Raw genomic sequence first — 13,667 nt, forward strand, 5'->3', positions numbered from 1 at the left:
GTGTGGCAGGTACCCGAAGGAGTGGACAAATATAGTCCATATTCGAACCTGATCTATATTTGGTAGATATATTAGGATGTGTAAAGTATGGACCAAATCGGTCCCTCCTCGCCGGAGCGCTTTTTAAATAAATCGCGATTAATGTTGACCTTTTTAGGGGTTTTTTAGGTTTTCACGATTTTGCTTGGAAACCGCAAGATCTATCGAAATAGGACTAAAGAAAATTCTCTACAAGATTGGCCTATATGATATTTTTGTAGGTTTTACCGTTATCGAGATATAGAAGTTCAAATTGGGACAAAGCATTGACTGTATCACTTCCTTATAAAACAATGTCATACATGGTGCGCCTTAACTAACTTTAAGCGAAAACCGCTTACACCTGGTCAGTGTGCGGATTTTGAAACAGCAATGTTCATAGATAAGACAAATCCAAAAACAAGAAAAAATCGCTGGAGGGATTTTTAAATAAATCGCGGTCAAAAATTCACATTTTTAGGTTTATTTTATATTTTCACGATTTTGCTTGGAAACCTCAAGTCCTATCGAAATGGGGCTAAAGAAAATGTTGTAGCTGCGAAAATTCTCTAGAGGATTAACGTTAAGATTTGTTCGTATGTTTTACAGTTTTTTGAGATATAGAAGTTCAAGTCACATATTTAGGTTTTTTTCATATGTTTTCACGATTTGCTTGAAAACGGTGTAAGTCTTATCAAAATAGGACTAGAGAAGATCTGTGAAAATTCTGTATAAGATTAGCTTTCTTAATTTTTTCTAGGTTGTACAATTTTTGAGTTATATAAATTTAAGTTGGGAAATTGCAGTAATGACATTGTTTTATAAGGAGACGATACAGTCAGTGAATTGCCCCAATTTGAACTTTTATATCTCAAAAATGGTAAAACCTACAAAAGTATCATACAGGTAAGTCTTGTAGAGAAATTTCATAGCTACAATATTTTCTTTAGTCCCATTTCGATAGAACTTGCGGTTTCCAAAGAAAATCGTGAAAACCTAACAAACCCCTAAAAATGTCAACATGAATCGCGATTTATTTAAAAGCGCTCCGGCGATTTTTTTTTTGTTTTGAACATTGTAGTTTCAAAATCCGCAATAACTTCCCAGGTGTAAGCACCTTCCATTTAAAATTGGTTTAAGAGCACCGTGCATTTTCTTACTTTGCTTCCCTTTAACATTTCTTCTTGGTTTACCTTTTTCACTGTAAACTAGGTATATTTCACATTATTAAAGAAATAAAAACAATCGCACGCACACCTGAAGATATTTCTTTTCTTGGAGTAAAGGAATGCAAACCAGAATGCTTTATAACGTCTATCGGCAAGAAGGGGCTCGCGTGTCCTCAGAGAAGATTCTCTCTCCACACAAACAATGCAACTCTTTGAAAACCCATGCCATCACACAATGAACGTTTTTTCCTTAAGTATACAACAGAAAATATGGTCCCTATACCTGCTTTATAAACACGCAAACACAGTGACAAATAGATGACAAGTTGTTTATGGTTATATTCCCGTTCAGTTATGTTGCCAAAAGAGCCGCTACATGTTGACACGTTTAAAAGTCGAGAGCTACTGATTTGTTAAGGATGTTTGAAACACGTATTTATATTACGAAGTTGTTTTCGACAAATCCGTGACAGACAGAGAGAACAACATAAGAGAAGAGAGAGGATTCCTTTAAAGCTTATCCACAAGTCGTTTTCTTGTGTGAGATGGAAAAAATTATGTCGAAATTGGAGAAAACAAAAGCACATAACGGATAAGCTTATACGCGTTGGTGCATGTAACTATTGCGGCAATTTGGGGCCCCAATCTCTGGAAGTATCCTCAACCATAGCTTAACCTGCACTATAGCGAAAAATTTTGAAATTTTAAGTGTGAGGGACCCGTTGAGAATATTATCCACAACAGCGGATAAAATTACTCATATTAGTGATAAAATGATCCACAATCATGGATAAAATTATTCACAATAGTGGATAAAACTGTCCACAAGAATGGATGACATTATCCACAATGGTGGATAAAATTATCCAAAATAGTAGTAAAAATTATCCACAATGGTGGAAAAAATTATTCTCGTTGGTGGATAAATTTTCCCAGTGGTGAATAATATCATCCACAATAATGGATATAATTCTCCACGACGGTCTATACAATTGTCCACGTCAGTGGGTAAAATTATCCAGAACGATAGATAAAAGTATCCAAATAGGTGGATATAATTATCTACAATAGTGGACGAAATTATCCTCAAAACTTACTTACTTAGCTGGCCCATTACAGAAAATTTGTTCCATAGACCGAACTAAGAAAATATCTCCAATTCTTTCTGTTTAGTGCTTCGCTTTCTGGAATGCCGCGCCTTGTCATCTCTTCATCCACTTGTTTGCGCCATCTATTCTTTGGCCTGCCAATTCTGCGTGCACCGCCATGTGGCTCGAAGTTATACGCCTTCATAGCGCGTTCAGTGTGGCTCATTGTGGCCTAGCCAACGCTCTATATGGCCTAGCCAACGCAATCGCTGCATCTCGATACGTTTATCTATATTGATGTCGTGGTTCATGCGACGTCGATATTCACCGTTAACGCAGGTTGGTCCGTAGATCTTTCGAAGCATTCTTCTCTCAAGCACGCCAAGCACTAACTTATCCGCTTGCGCAAGTACCCAGGCTTCGGAACCATACATCAGCACGGGTAGTATCAGTGTTTTGTAAAGCGTTATTTTTGTTTGACGAGTTGTGGCTTTGTTTTTAAAGGACTTACTTAAGACAAAGTAGCTTCTGTTGGCCAATATAATTCTTCTTTTTATTTCACAACTGATGTCGTTTGTTGTGTTTACGGCGGTGCCGAGGTATACGAAGTCTTTTACTACCTCAAAATTATAGGAACCAACTTCAACAGTTGGTCCGATCTCAATGGACGACATCTGTTGAAGTTGATCGACACCATCAACTTGGTCTTCTCGACCTTCGACCTTCATAAAGGTATCGGTTATTTCTTTTACTGATCCTCCCATGATGTCTATATCATCAGCAAAATCAAGTAATATGTGGCTATTGGTGTAGATTGTGCCACTTCTTTTGACGTTTGCCTCTCGTATAACCTTTTCTAGCAGGATGTTGAAAAAATCACGCGAAAGGCTGTCACCTTGCCTGAAACCTCTTTTGGTACAAAACTCTTCGGAGAGGTTCTTTCCTATTTTAACTGAAGATCTTGTGTCAGTTAGAGTTATTTTACAAAGCGAATTAGCTTTGCGCGGATACCAAATTCAGACATGGCTTGCAATAACTTTGAACGCAGCGGGTCGAAGGCTGCTTTATAATCGACAAAAAGGTGGTAGGTGTCGATCTGCATCTCTTGGGTCTTTTCCAGGATTTGCCGCAGGGTAAATATCTGGTCAATGGTGGACTTGCCAGGTCTAAAGCCGCATTGGTATGGTCTAAATATTTCGTTGACCATGGGCTTTAGTCGTTCGCACAATATCCCTGACACTATCTTGTAGGCGATAGGGAGAAGACTTATGCCCCTATAGTTGGAGCATAAAGTCTTATCTCCTTTCTTATGGACGGGACACAGGATGCTCAAGTTCCAGTCGTGGGGTACGCGTTCTTCCTGCCCGATGGAGCTAACTAGCTGATGCATATACCTTATCAGCGTGTCATCTCCGGTTTTAAACAGATCGGTTGGTAGGCCATCGGCTCCTGCTGCCTTATTATTCTTCAGCCGATTTATTGCTGTATTTACCTCATCTTGGCCGGGTGGTATACATTCAATACCATCTTCTGGGATTGGATCTGCGGTATATTCATCGACTTCTCTACTCTTGAATACCAAAAGTTTGGAAAAATGTTCTTTCCATATCCTTAGCACACAATCTGTATCAGTTACCAAATTACCTTGCTGGTCTCTACAGGAGGATAGGCCAGTGCCAAAGCCATCAGTTTGATGTTCAATCTTTGGTAGAATTTTCGAACTCCATGCTGTCTCCTGTCCATCTCGATTTGTTCACACTCCCGCCTTTCCATCTCTTTCTCTTTTTTCTGCAGAAAAGACGTTTCTCCTCTATCCTTTTCTCCCGATACCTCTCTCGTGTTCTACGTGCTGCTACTGATTGTAAAGTAGCCCTATATGCCACATTTTTCTCTTCGGTAACAGCACGACACTCCTGGTCATACCATGGATTCCTTGGTGGAGGTCTTTAGTATCCAAGTACTGATTTTGCGGCTGTTTGCATGGAGTGGTCAATGTTTTGCCATTGTCCTGATATGTTATCGGGACGAGGAGTGCTTTGATTAAGCAATTAGGCCAGTTGAGTGGAATATGCTGTGGCTATCTGCTTACCGATGTCCAACTTCCGTGTTGTGTCCGTTCGCAATTTATTTGCTACGTTTAATCTGGTACGTACCTTTGCTGCAACAAGGTAGTGGTCCGAATCTATGTTTGCACCTCGAAACGATGGGTCATCCAACACGCTCGATGAATGTCATCCATCTATTACGCCGTGATTAATATGATTTCTTGTTCTTTGATTTGGCGACTGCCAGGTGCCCTTATGAATATCGAAATTCTTAAATCTGGTACTGCTAACTACCATGTTTTCTGCAGCTGCAAAGTCTATCAGACTCATACCATTGTCAGATGTTTCACTGTGGAGACTGAATTTCCCGACTGTTGGGCCAAATTGGAAAGGAGAAAATTTTGGCAGGGCAAAGGTCATAAGTTTCTTCTAAGCGTTCGTAAAATATATCTTTGGTCTGTTCGTACTTGTCTTCAGTGGGAGCATGAACGCAAATAAAGCTGATGTTAAAGAATTTGCTTTTAATCTAATTGCAGCAAGTCTTTAATTCATTGGGGTGAAGCTGAAGACTAGATGTTTTAACCTCCGACCAACTGCAAATCCGCAACCAAACTCATGCTTTGCGTCATGGCAGCTAAAATACAGTGCGTCACCTTTAGGTGTTGTTGATTCCATCGTATTTCTTAGATGGCAGTAGTGTCGGCCTTGTACTTTTCAAGCACATCTGCCAATGCGTGAACTGCACCTTCTCTATAAAGAGTGCGAACATTCCAGGTACTGATTCGCAGATCATGGTCCTTAAAACGTTTGCGGGGGTCGTCAACTTTAGAGGGATTTGTTTTTTTTTCATAATAGGCTGCTTTTTAACGTTCTTATAGGCGAACGCGCGGCACATTTTAACGGGTGTTAAAGGCAGCTACCCCAGGTGACACCACGGGAAGGTCAATGTCCACTTGAGGGACCAAGATAAATCCTGGACTTTGCCATGTTAAAGCCGGTCAGGACCGTTCCTTGGTATCATTCATCCCCTACGTCCTCAATAGTGTCTAAAATTATGCAAAATTGTGGATAAAATTATCCACAATAAGGGATAAAATTATCTACATTATCCAAACTGCTGGATATATTTATTCACAACAGCAGATAAAATGAACCACAATAGTGAATATAATTCTTCACAATGATGGATAACATTAACGATAACGATCCTTATTGGTAGATAATAGACGTGGATAGATTATCCACGTTAGGAGCACTTTTTTCACGTTGGGTAAACTTATCCACATTGGTGAATTATAACATCCACGTTGTTAGAATTATCTACATTGACGGATAATATAACTTACAATTATCTACAAAATTATGCACATCAGTGTGTACAATTATCCGGGTTGATGGCTAAACGCAGCCACCCACGTTGGAGGATAAACTCATCCACATTGATAGATAACTTATCCACACTGGTGGATGTGGAAATTTTTATTTTCTGTTTTTATTGTATTCTGAGAGAAAAGCTTTTCTCTGGTCGTACCAACAAACGCTCTCAACATTACTTTCCCTGCGAGTTAATGGAGCAACCAACACATTTCAATCTCTCTCATTCTCTTCTCAACCACCTTTGCATTATAAATTGGCACACATTTTTCAATGGAGCACTGCAAAGAATGCTGTGACTTCTGCTACTGCTTTTGTCACAATCGACAACAAAATACGGGAACACTTGTCATCCTTCATGCAATAAATGAGCGTGTTTTAAGGTGATGAAATCAAATCAAATTGAAAGAGAAATCTTCCAAGCAGTTGATGAGTAATTGTTGTTATTGTTTTTATTACTAGTCGTTATTGTTACGTTGAAGAGTCGAAGTCGTCGCCAATGTCTGCAACGACGGCGATGCGTAAATTTCACCCAAATACGAGCTGAACTTGTAAACAACAACAACAAAAATTCTTGTACTCTTTTGTATTTAAAATGCCATCAAATACAACAACATCAGCAACAACAATAAGAACTGCGTAGACGATGCAGACGACAGCATTATTAAACCGGAGACATGACATAAACTCTTGAAAATGAAAACTCCACCAGCGTGAAAAGGAAAAGTGATGCCGCGCAGCCATGACTTGAAGTTAAGTCGTATAAATCATTAGCAATAAATTATGCTTTAATCAAATTGTTTATAGCTTTTTACTGCTTATTTATTTAGGATTTATGGATTTTTGTCAGTGGATGATGGGTATGAAGGTATGGATGTGTTTTAATGCTACCTGGACGGGCAAAGTTTCATACCAGTAGAGGCACCATAATCGTTTGTAATGCCTGTTTGGTTGGACTTATTCTTAGATTTGGGAATATTTTTTGCTACATTAGCTGGACCCAAACATTTCTATGTAATAAGTTTGTTAATTTCCAGACATTGGGTGACGTAGGGGATGAAAGATACCAAGGAACGGTCCTGACCGGCTTTAACATGGCAAAGTCCAGGATTTATCTTGGTCTCTTTCATCTCAAGTGGACACTGACCTCCCCATGGTGTCACCTGGGGTAGCTGCCTTTAACACCCGTTAAAGGTAGTGAGCAAAACTGTGCCGCGCGTTCACCCATAAGAACGTTCAAAACTTGAGTTTGGGCGCCGGGTTAGTAACCCTCCCCTAGAAAAAAAAGCAGCCTACTATGAAAAAAAACGAAAGAAAAACAAATCCCTCTAAAGTTGACGAACCCCGCAAACGTTTTAAGTACCATGATCTGCGAATCCGCACCTGGAATGTTCGCACTCTTTATAGAGACGGTGCAGTTTACGCATTGGCAGATGTACTTGAAAAGTACAAGGCCGACATTACCGCCATACAGGAAATATGATGGATTGGGAAAGCGCCATAACAACACCTAAAGGTGACACACTTTATTATAGCTGCCATGACACAAAACATGAGTTTGGTTGCGGATTTGTAGTTGGTCGGAGGTTTAAACATCTGGTCTCCAGCTTCACCCCAGTGAATGAAAGACTTGCTGCAATTCGATTAAAAGCTAAATCCTTCAGCATCAGCTTTATTTGCGCTCATGCTCCCACTGAAGACAGGGACGAAGAGACCAAAGATATATATTACGAGCGCCAAAAGAAACTTATGACCGTTGCCCTGCCCATGACATTAAAATTATACTAGGCGATTTTAATGCCAAAATTGGAAAGGAACATATCTTTGGCCCAACAGTCGGAAAATTCAGTCTCCACAGTGAAACATCTGACAATGGTATGAGGCTGATAGACTTCGCAGCGGCAAAAACATGGTAGTTAGCACTACCAGATTTCAACATCTCGACATCCATAAGGCACCTGGCTGTCTCCAGATCAGACAACAAGAATTCAAATTTATCACGTTATGATAGATGGAAGACATTCATCGGGTGTTTTGGATGTGCCTTCGTTCCGAGGAGCAAACATAGACTAGGACCACTACTTTGTTGCAGCAAAAGTACGCACCCGGTTAAACGTAGCAAACAAAGTACGAACAGACACAACACGAAAGTTAGACATCGGTAAGCTGCAATCACAACAGATAGCCACAGCATATTCCACTCAACTGGCCCAACTGCTTAATCAAAGCACTCCTCGTCCCGATAACATATCAGGACAATGGCAAAACATTGCCCACTCCATGCAAACAGCCGCAAAATCAGTACTAGGATACCAGTAGAGTTGTGCCAAAGGAACTATATGGAACTATCTCGTTCACTTCGCAGTTCCAATGGCCCACATTTTTTCTTTGAACAAACTGCGTATACTTAATATCACACGTTATATTTCATGACGTTACTCATACGTTTTGGAACTAGTACAAGAAACTAGGAACTAGATTACCCAACTCTAAATACCAGAGACCTCCACCAAGGAATCCATGTTATGACCAGGAGTGTCGTGCTGCTACCGAAGAGAAAAATGCGGCATATAGGGCTACTCTACTGTCAGTAGCAACGCGCAGCGCACGAGGGAGGTATCGGGAGAAAAGGAGAAACGTCTTTTCCGCATGAAGAAAAGAGAGATGGAAAAGCGGGAGTGTGAACAAATCGAGATGTACAGGAGACAGAATGAAGTCCGAAAATTCTACCAAAGAGTGAAACATCAAACTGTTGGCTTTGGAACTGGCACATCCTCCCGTAGAGACCAGTAAGGTAATCTGGTAACTGATACAGATAGTGTGCTAAGGATGTTTCCAAGCTTTTGGTATCCAAGAGTAGCGAAGTCTATGAAAATACCACAGATCCAATCCCAGAAGATGGTATTGAATGTATACCACAGCTATAAACCGACTGAAGAATAATAAGGCAGCAGGAGCTGATGGCCTACCAGCCGAGCTGTTTAAAACCGGAGGAGACACGCTGATAAGGTGTATGCATCAGCTAGTTAGCTCCATCTGGCAGGAAGAACGCGTTCCCAACGATTGGAACCTGAGCATCCAGTGCCACGTCCATAAGAAAGGAAATAAGACTTTATGCTCCAACTATAGGGGCATAAGTCTTCTCCCTATCGCCTACAAGAATGTGTCAGGGATATTATGCGAACGACTAAAGTCCATGGTCAATGAAATAATTGGACCTTACCAATGCGGCTTTAAACCTGGCAAATACACCATCGACCAGATATTTACCCTGCGGCAAATCCTGGAGAAGACCCAAGAGATGCAGATCGACACCTATCACCTTTTTGTCGATTATAAAGCAGCCTTCGACAGTCCGCTACGTTCAAAGGTATTCCAAGCCATGTCTGAATTTGGTATCCCCGCAAAGTTCATTCGGCTTTGTAAAATGACTCTAACTGACACAAAATCTTCAGTTAAGATAGGAAATAACCTCTCCTAAGAGTTTTGTACCAATAGAGGTTTCAGGCAAGGATACAACCTTTCGTGTGATCTTTTCAACATCCTGCTTGAAAAGGTTATACGAGAGGCAAACGTCAAAAGAAGTGGCACAATCTACACCAATAGCCACATGTTACTTGCTTATGCTGATGATATAGACATCATGGGACGAGCAGCAAAATAAGGAACCGATACCTTTATGAAGGTCGAAGCAGAATCTGCTAAAGTGTGTCTGGCGGTAAACGACGAGAAGACCAAGCTGATGGTATCGACGCGAAATGCGTCCATTGAGCTCGGACCAGCTGTTGTATTTGGTTCCTATAATTTTGAGATAGTAAAAGACTTCGTATACCTCGGCACCGCCGTAAACACAACAAACGACATCAGTTGTCAAATAAAAAGAAGAATTGTATTGGCCAACAGATGATACTTTGGCTTAAGTAAGCACTTTAAAAACAAAGCCACATCTCGTCAAACAAAAATAACACTATACAAAACGCTGATACTACCCGTGCTAATGTATGGCTCCGAAGCATGGGTACTTGCGCAAGCAGATAAGGCAGTGTGTGTTTGAGAGGAAAATTCTTCGAAAGATCTAGGGACCAATCTGCGTTGACGGTGAATATTGACGTCGCTTGAACCACGAGCTGTATCAGTTATACAACGACATCAGTATAGATAAACGTATCGAGATGCAGCGATTGCGTTGGCTAGGCCATATCAGAAGAATGAGCGATGATGAACACGCTAAAAAGGCCACATGACGGTGTACGCAGAATTGGCAGGCCAAATAATAGATGGCGCAAGCAAGTGGATGAAGAGATGACAAGGCACAGTATTCCCGAAAGCGAAGCAATAGACAGAGAGAAATGGATATCTTTCTTATTTCGGTCTATGGAACAAATGTTCTGTAATGGACCAGCTAAGTAAGTAATTTCCAGACGTTGGTGTATACAAATCTGAATCATAGCCAGGCTGAATAAATAGTGTATCCATTGGCTGAGTAGAAGTTTCAACAGGAAATTTCCTATTAAGGCTGTCTGTATTGGAAGTTCCCTATCCAGCCTGGCTGAATAGTGTTTCCATTGGGAAACCTGCTATTTCGACTTGTATTTTTCATTCGTATATTCCAAGAATCTTGCTATCGTTGTCAATGTTCTCTTGCCTGATTTTATTTGCCTTTCGACCTTTTATGTTGTTGGAGGAGACCTCTTACAAATCATTAAATCATTCACTCGGTTGGTTGCTTGATTGTTCGTGTTTTTAGGTAAATTGCGGTTTTATTAATGTTTTTGAGTGAAATTGCCCAGCAATGTTGGTGCCCCGTCGGTCTTATCGTCATCATGTATGTTAAATCGTACCTCCCACTCCCCACCACTGCGCTAACTTCTAAGACGAAAGAAAAAACAACCAACATCAAAAGCTTTGTTTTCGAAGTAGTAATCCTTTTTTGTTTTCTTGTGATGAGACTTATTAATCATCATCATCCGTGTCGTCGGCGTCATCGTCCTCGTCATTGTGTGGTTGCCAATGCCTGGTTGCTGGCAGGCTGGTCTCGCTCAGCCATTATCATGGGGAATTAGTAATGGTCCAGTGTATGTTGTTTTCTATTAACTGAGTGGGTGGCGGGGAAGAGTGTTTGTGTTTTGGGTGATTAAGCATGAGAGAGTGAGGTTATAAATGAGTCCCAAAGTCTTATCCATTCCGTGTTCCTGTGGATATGGGCCTGTTTGTGGTTTTGTTTTTTTTTTGGTGATGGTTGTTGTCGCTCTTAGCTCTTAGTTTGTTTTTGTCTGTAATTGACTACATTTAGGATTTCCGAGTTCCAAGTATTTTGTAGGCAATTCTCTTAACAGGTAGTAAAACCTCCTGTCATAATTAGGTTAATTGTGTGTAAAGGACTAGCAGTGTCGATTTGTTTTTGCTTTGTTTGTTTCTTGTTTATTTGTTGTTGTCTTTATCTCCCATTTTTTATTTTGTTTTAAGTTGTTGGATGTGAGTTTTCAGTTGCCTTTCGAAGTCTATTGGGATTTGTTATTTGTTTACCTTGACTTGGTACCTTGAACTTAACCAGTTCTTCAGGGGGAAGCTGTTATTTAATACTATCTTTGAAAAAAGATTTCGGTGAGTCTTGTGTGCTGTTTCCTGTTTTAGTTGAAAAAAGGATGGAGACCCTTGAACAGAAGGGAAACCTATTGAAGAAAATGATGATTCTTTGCTTCAAATCACTTAATCGAATTAAACAACGAAAACAAAAATAAAAGAAAAGATTACAGCCCAAGGGCCGTCCAGTTTATACAACATATGGAGAAACCCCAAAGGAGACTAAAGGTCAGTTCCGAGTTTAAAAGGTTTTAGGTCATATTTGGTTTGAATATTAAGGAGGGACGTCTGCCAAGGATTACTTTATTGGGTTTATGCTATTCCACCCCAAAAGGAATACTGACAAATCCTACTATCTTCATTCAGCAGAGTTTTTAAAGTATATTCCATTGCAATTTTCATTGAAGCCTCTAACAATTAACTCATTCTCAGATATTCAAGTTTCTTGGAGGCAAAAAAAATTCAATTTCAACGAAAAAAAAAAGTTTCCAAGCTAAAAAATATTCTGTAATAATTTTCCTCTCCAAAAAAAGACCTTTTTAAATATTTAATAATTTTAGCAGAATTTTTTATAACAATAGACGACGACATAACATCAACCTGCATTATGGAATATTGAATATGTCCGGCCGTCATGACATGGTCAAGAAATCATTTCAAATATTCCAGGAGTTAAGAGAAAACGCCTCAGGAAAACCAACAGCACCAGCAACAATGGCGTGTAATACAATGGTCAACACAAACAGCAACACTCACACACACCCACAACAAAAGCAGCAACAATTTGTGTTGAAAATCTAACCAATATTTTTCCACTCTATTTTTAATATCCATTAAATCGAATGAAATTGTGAAAAAAGAAACAGAAGTGGACAAAAACGCTGGACCATGACTCAACAAAAGTTAACAAACTTTTAGTTCAATTTAACGAAATCCCTATTCAGCCAGGCTGAATAGCAGATTACCTATGGAAACAACTATTCAGCCAAGCTAAATGGCAGATTTCCTATGGAAACCACTATTCAGCCAGGCTGAATAGCAGATTTCCTATGGAAACCACTATTCAGCCAGGCTGAATAGCAGATTTCCTATGGAAACCACTATTCAGCCAGGCTGAATAGCAGATTTCCTATGGAAACCACTATTCAGAAAGGCTGAATAGCAGATTCCCTATGGAAACCACTATTCAGCCAGGCTGAATAGCAGATTTCCTATGGAAACCACTATTCAGCCAGGCTGAATAGCAGATTTCCTATGGAAACCACTATTCAGCCAGGCTGAATAGCAGATTTCCTATGGAAACCACTATTCAGCCAGGCTGAATAGCAGATTTCCTATGGAAACCACTATTCAGCCAGGCTGAATAGCAGATTTCCTATGGAAACCACTATTCAGCCTACGGAAACCACTATTCAGCCAGGCCGAATAGCAGATTTCCTACGGAAACCACTATTCAGCCAGGCCGAATAGCAGATTTCCTATGGAAACCACTATTCAGCCAGGCTGAATAGCAGATTTCCTATGGAAACCACTATTCAGCCAGGCTGAATAGCAGATTTCCTATGGAAACCACTATTCAGCCAGGCTGAATAGCAGATTTCCTAAGGAAACCACTATTCAGCCAGGCTGAATAGCAGATTTCCTATGGAAACCACTATTCAGCCAGGCTGAATAGCAGATTTCCTATGGAAACCACTATTCAGCCAGGCTGAATAGCAGATTTCCTATGGAAACCACTATTCAGCCAGGCTGAATAGCAGATTTCCTATGGAAACCACTATTCAGCCAGGCTGAATAGCAGATTTCCTATGGAAACCACTATTCAGCCAGGCTGAATAGCAGATTTCCTATGGAAACCACTATTCAGCCAGGCTGAATAGCAGATTTCCTATGGAAACCACTATTCAGCCTACGGAAACCACTATTCAGCCAGGCCGAATAGCAGATTTCCTATGGAAACCACTATTCAGCCAGGCCGAATAGCAGATTTCCTATGGAAACCACTATTCAGCCAGGCCGAATAGCAGATTTCCTATGGAAACCACTATTCAGCCAGGCCGAATAGCAGATTTCCTATGGAAACCACTATTCAGCCAGGCCGAATAGCAGATTTCCTATGGAAACCACTATTCAGCCAGGCCGAATAGCAGATTTCCTATGGAAACCACTATTCAGCCAGGCCGAATAGCAGATTTCCTATGGAAACCACTATTCAGCCAGGCTGACTAGCAGATTTCCTATGGAAACCACTATTCAGCCAGGCTGACTAGCAGATTTCCTATGGAAACCACTATTCAGCCAGGCTGACTAGCAGATTTCCTATGGAAACCACTATTCAGCCAGGCTGACTAGCAGATTTCCTATGGAAACCACTATTCAGCCAGGCTGAC

The sequence above is a fragment of the Musca autumnalis genome, unplaced genomic scaffold (genome assembly GCF_047663935.1).
Source record: "Musca autumnalis isolate F117 unplaced genomic scaffold, ASM4766393v1 scaffold_5, whole genome shotgun sequence".
Classification (NCBI taxonomy): Eukaryota; Metazoa; Arthropoda; class Insecta; order Diptera; family Muscidae; genus Musca; species Musca autumnalis.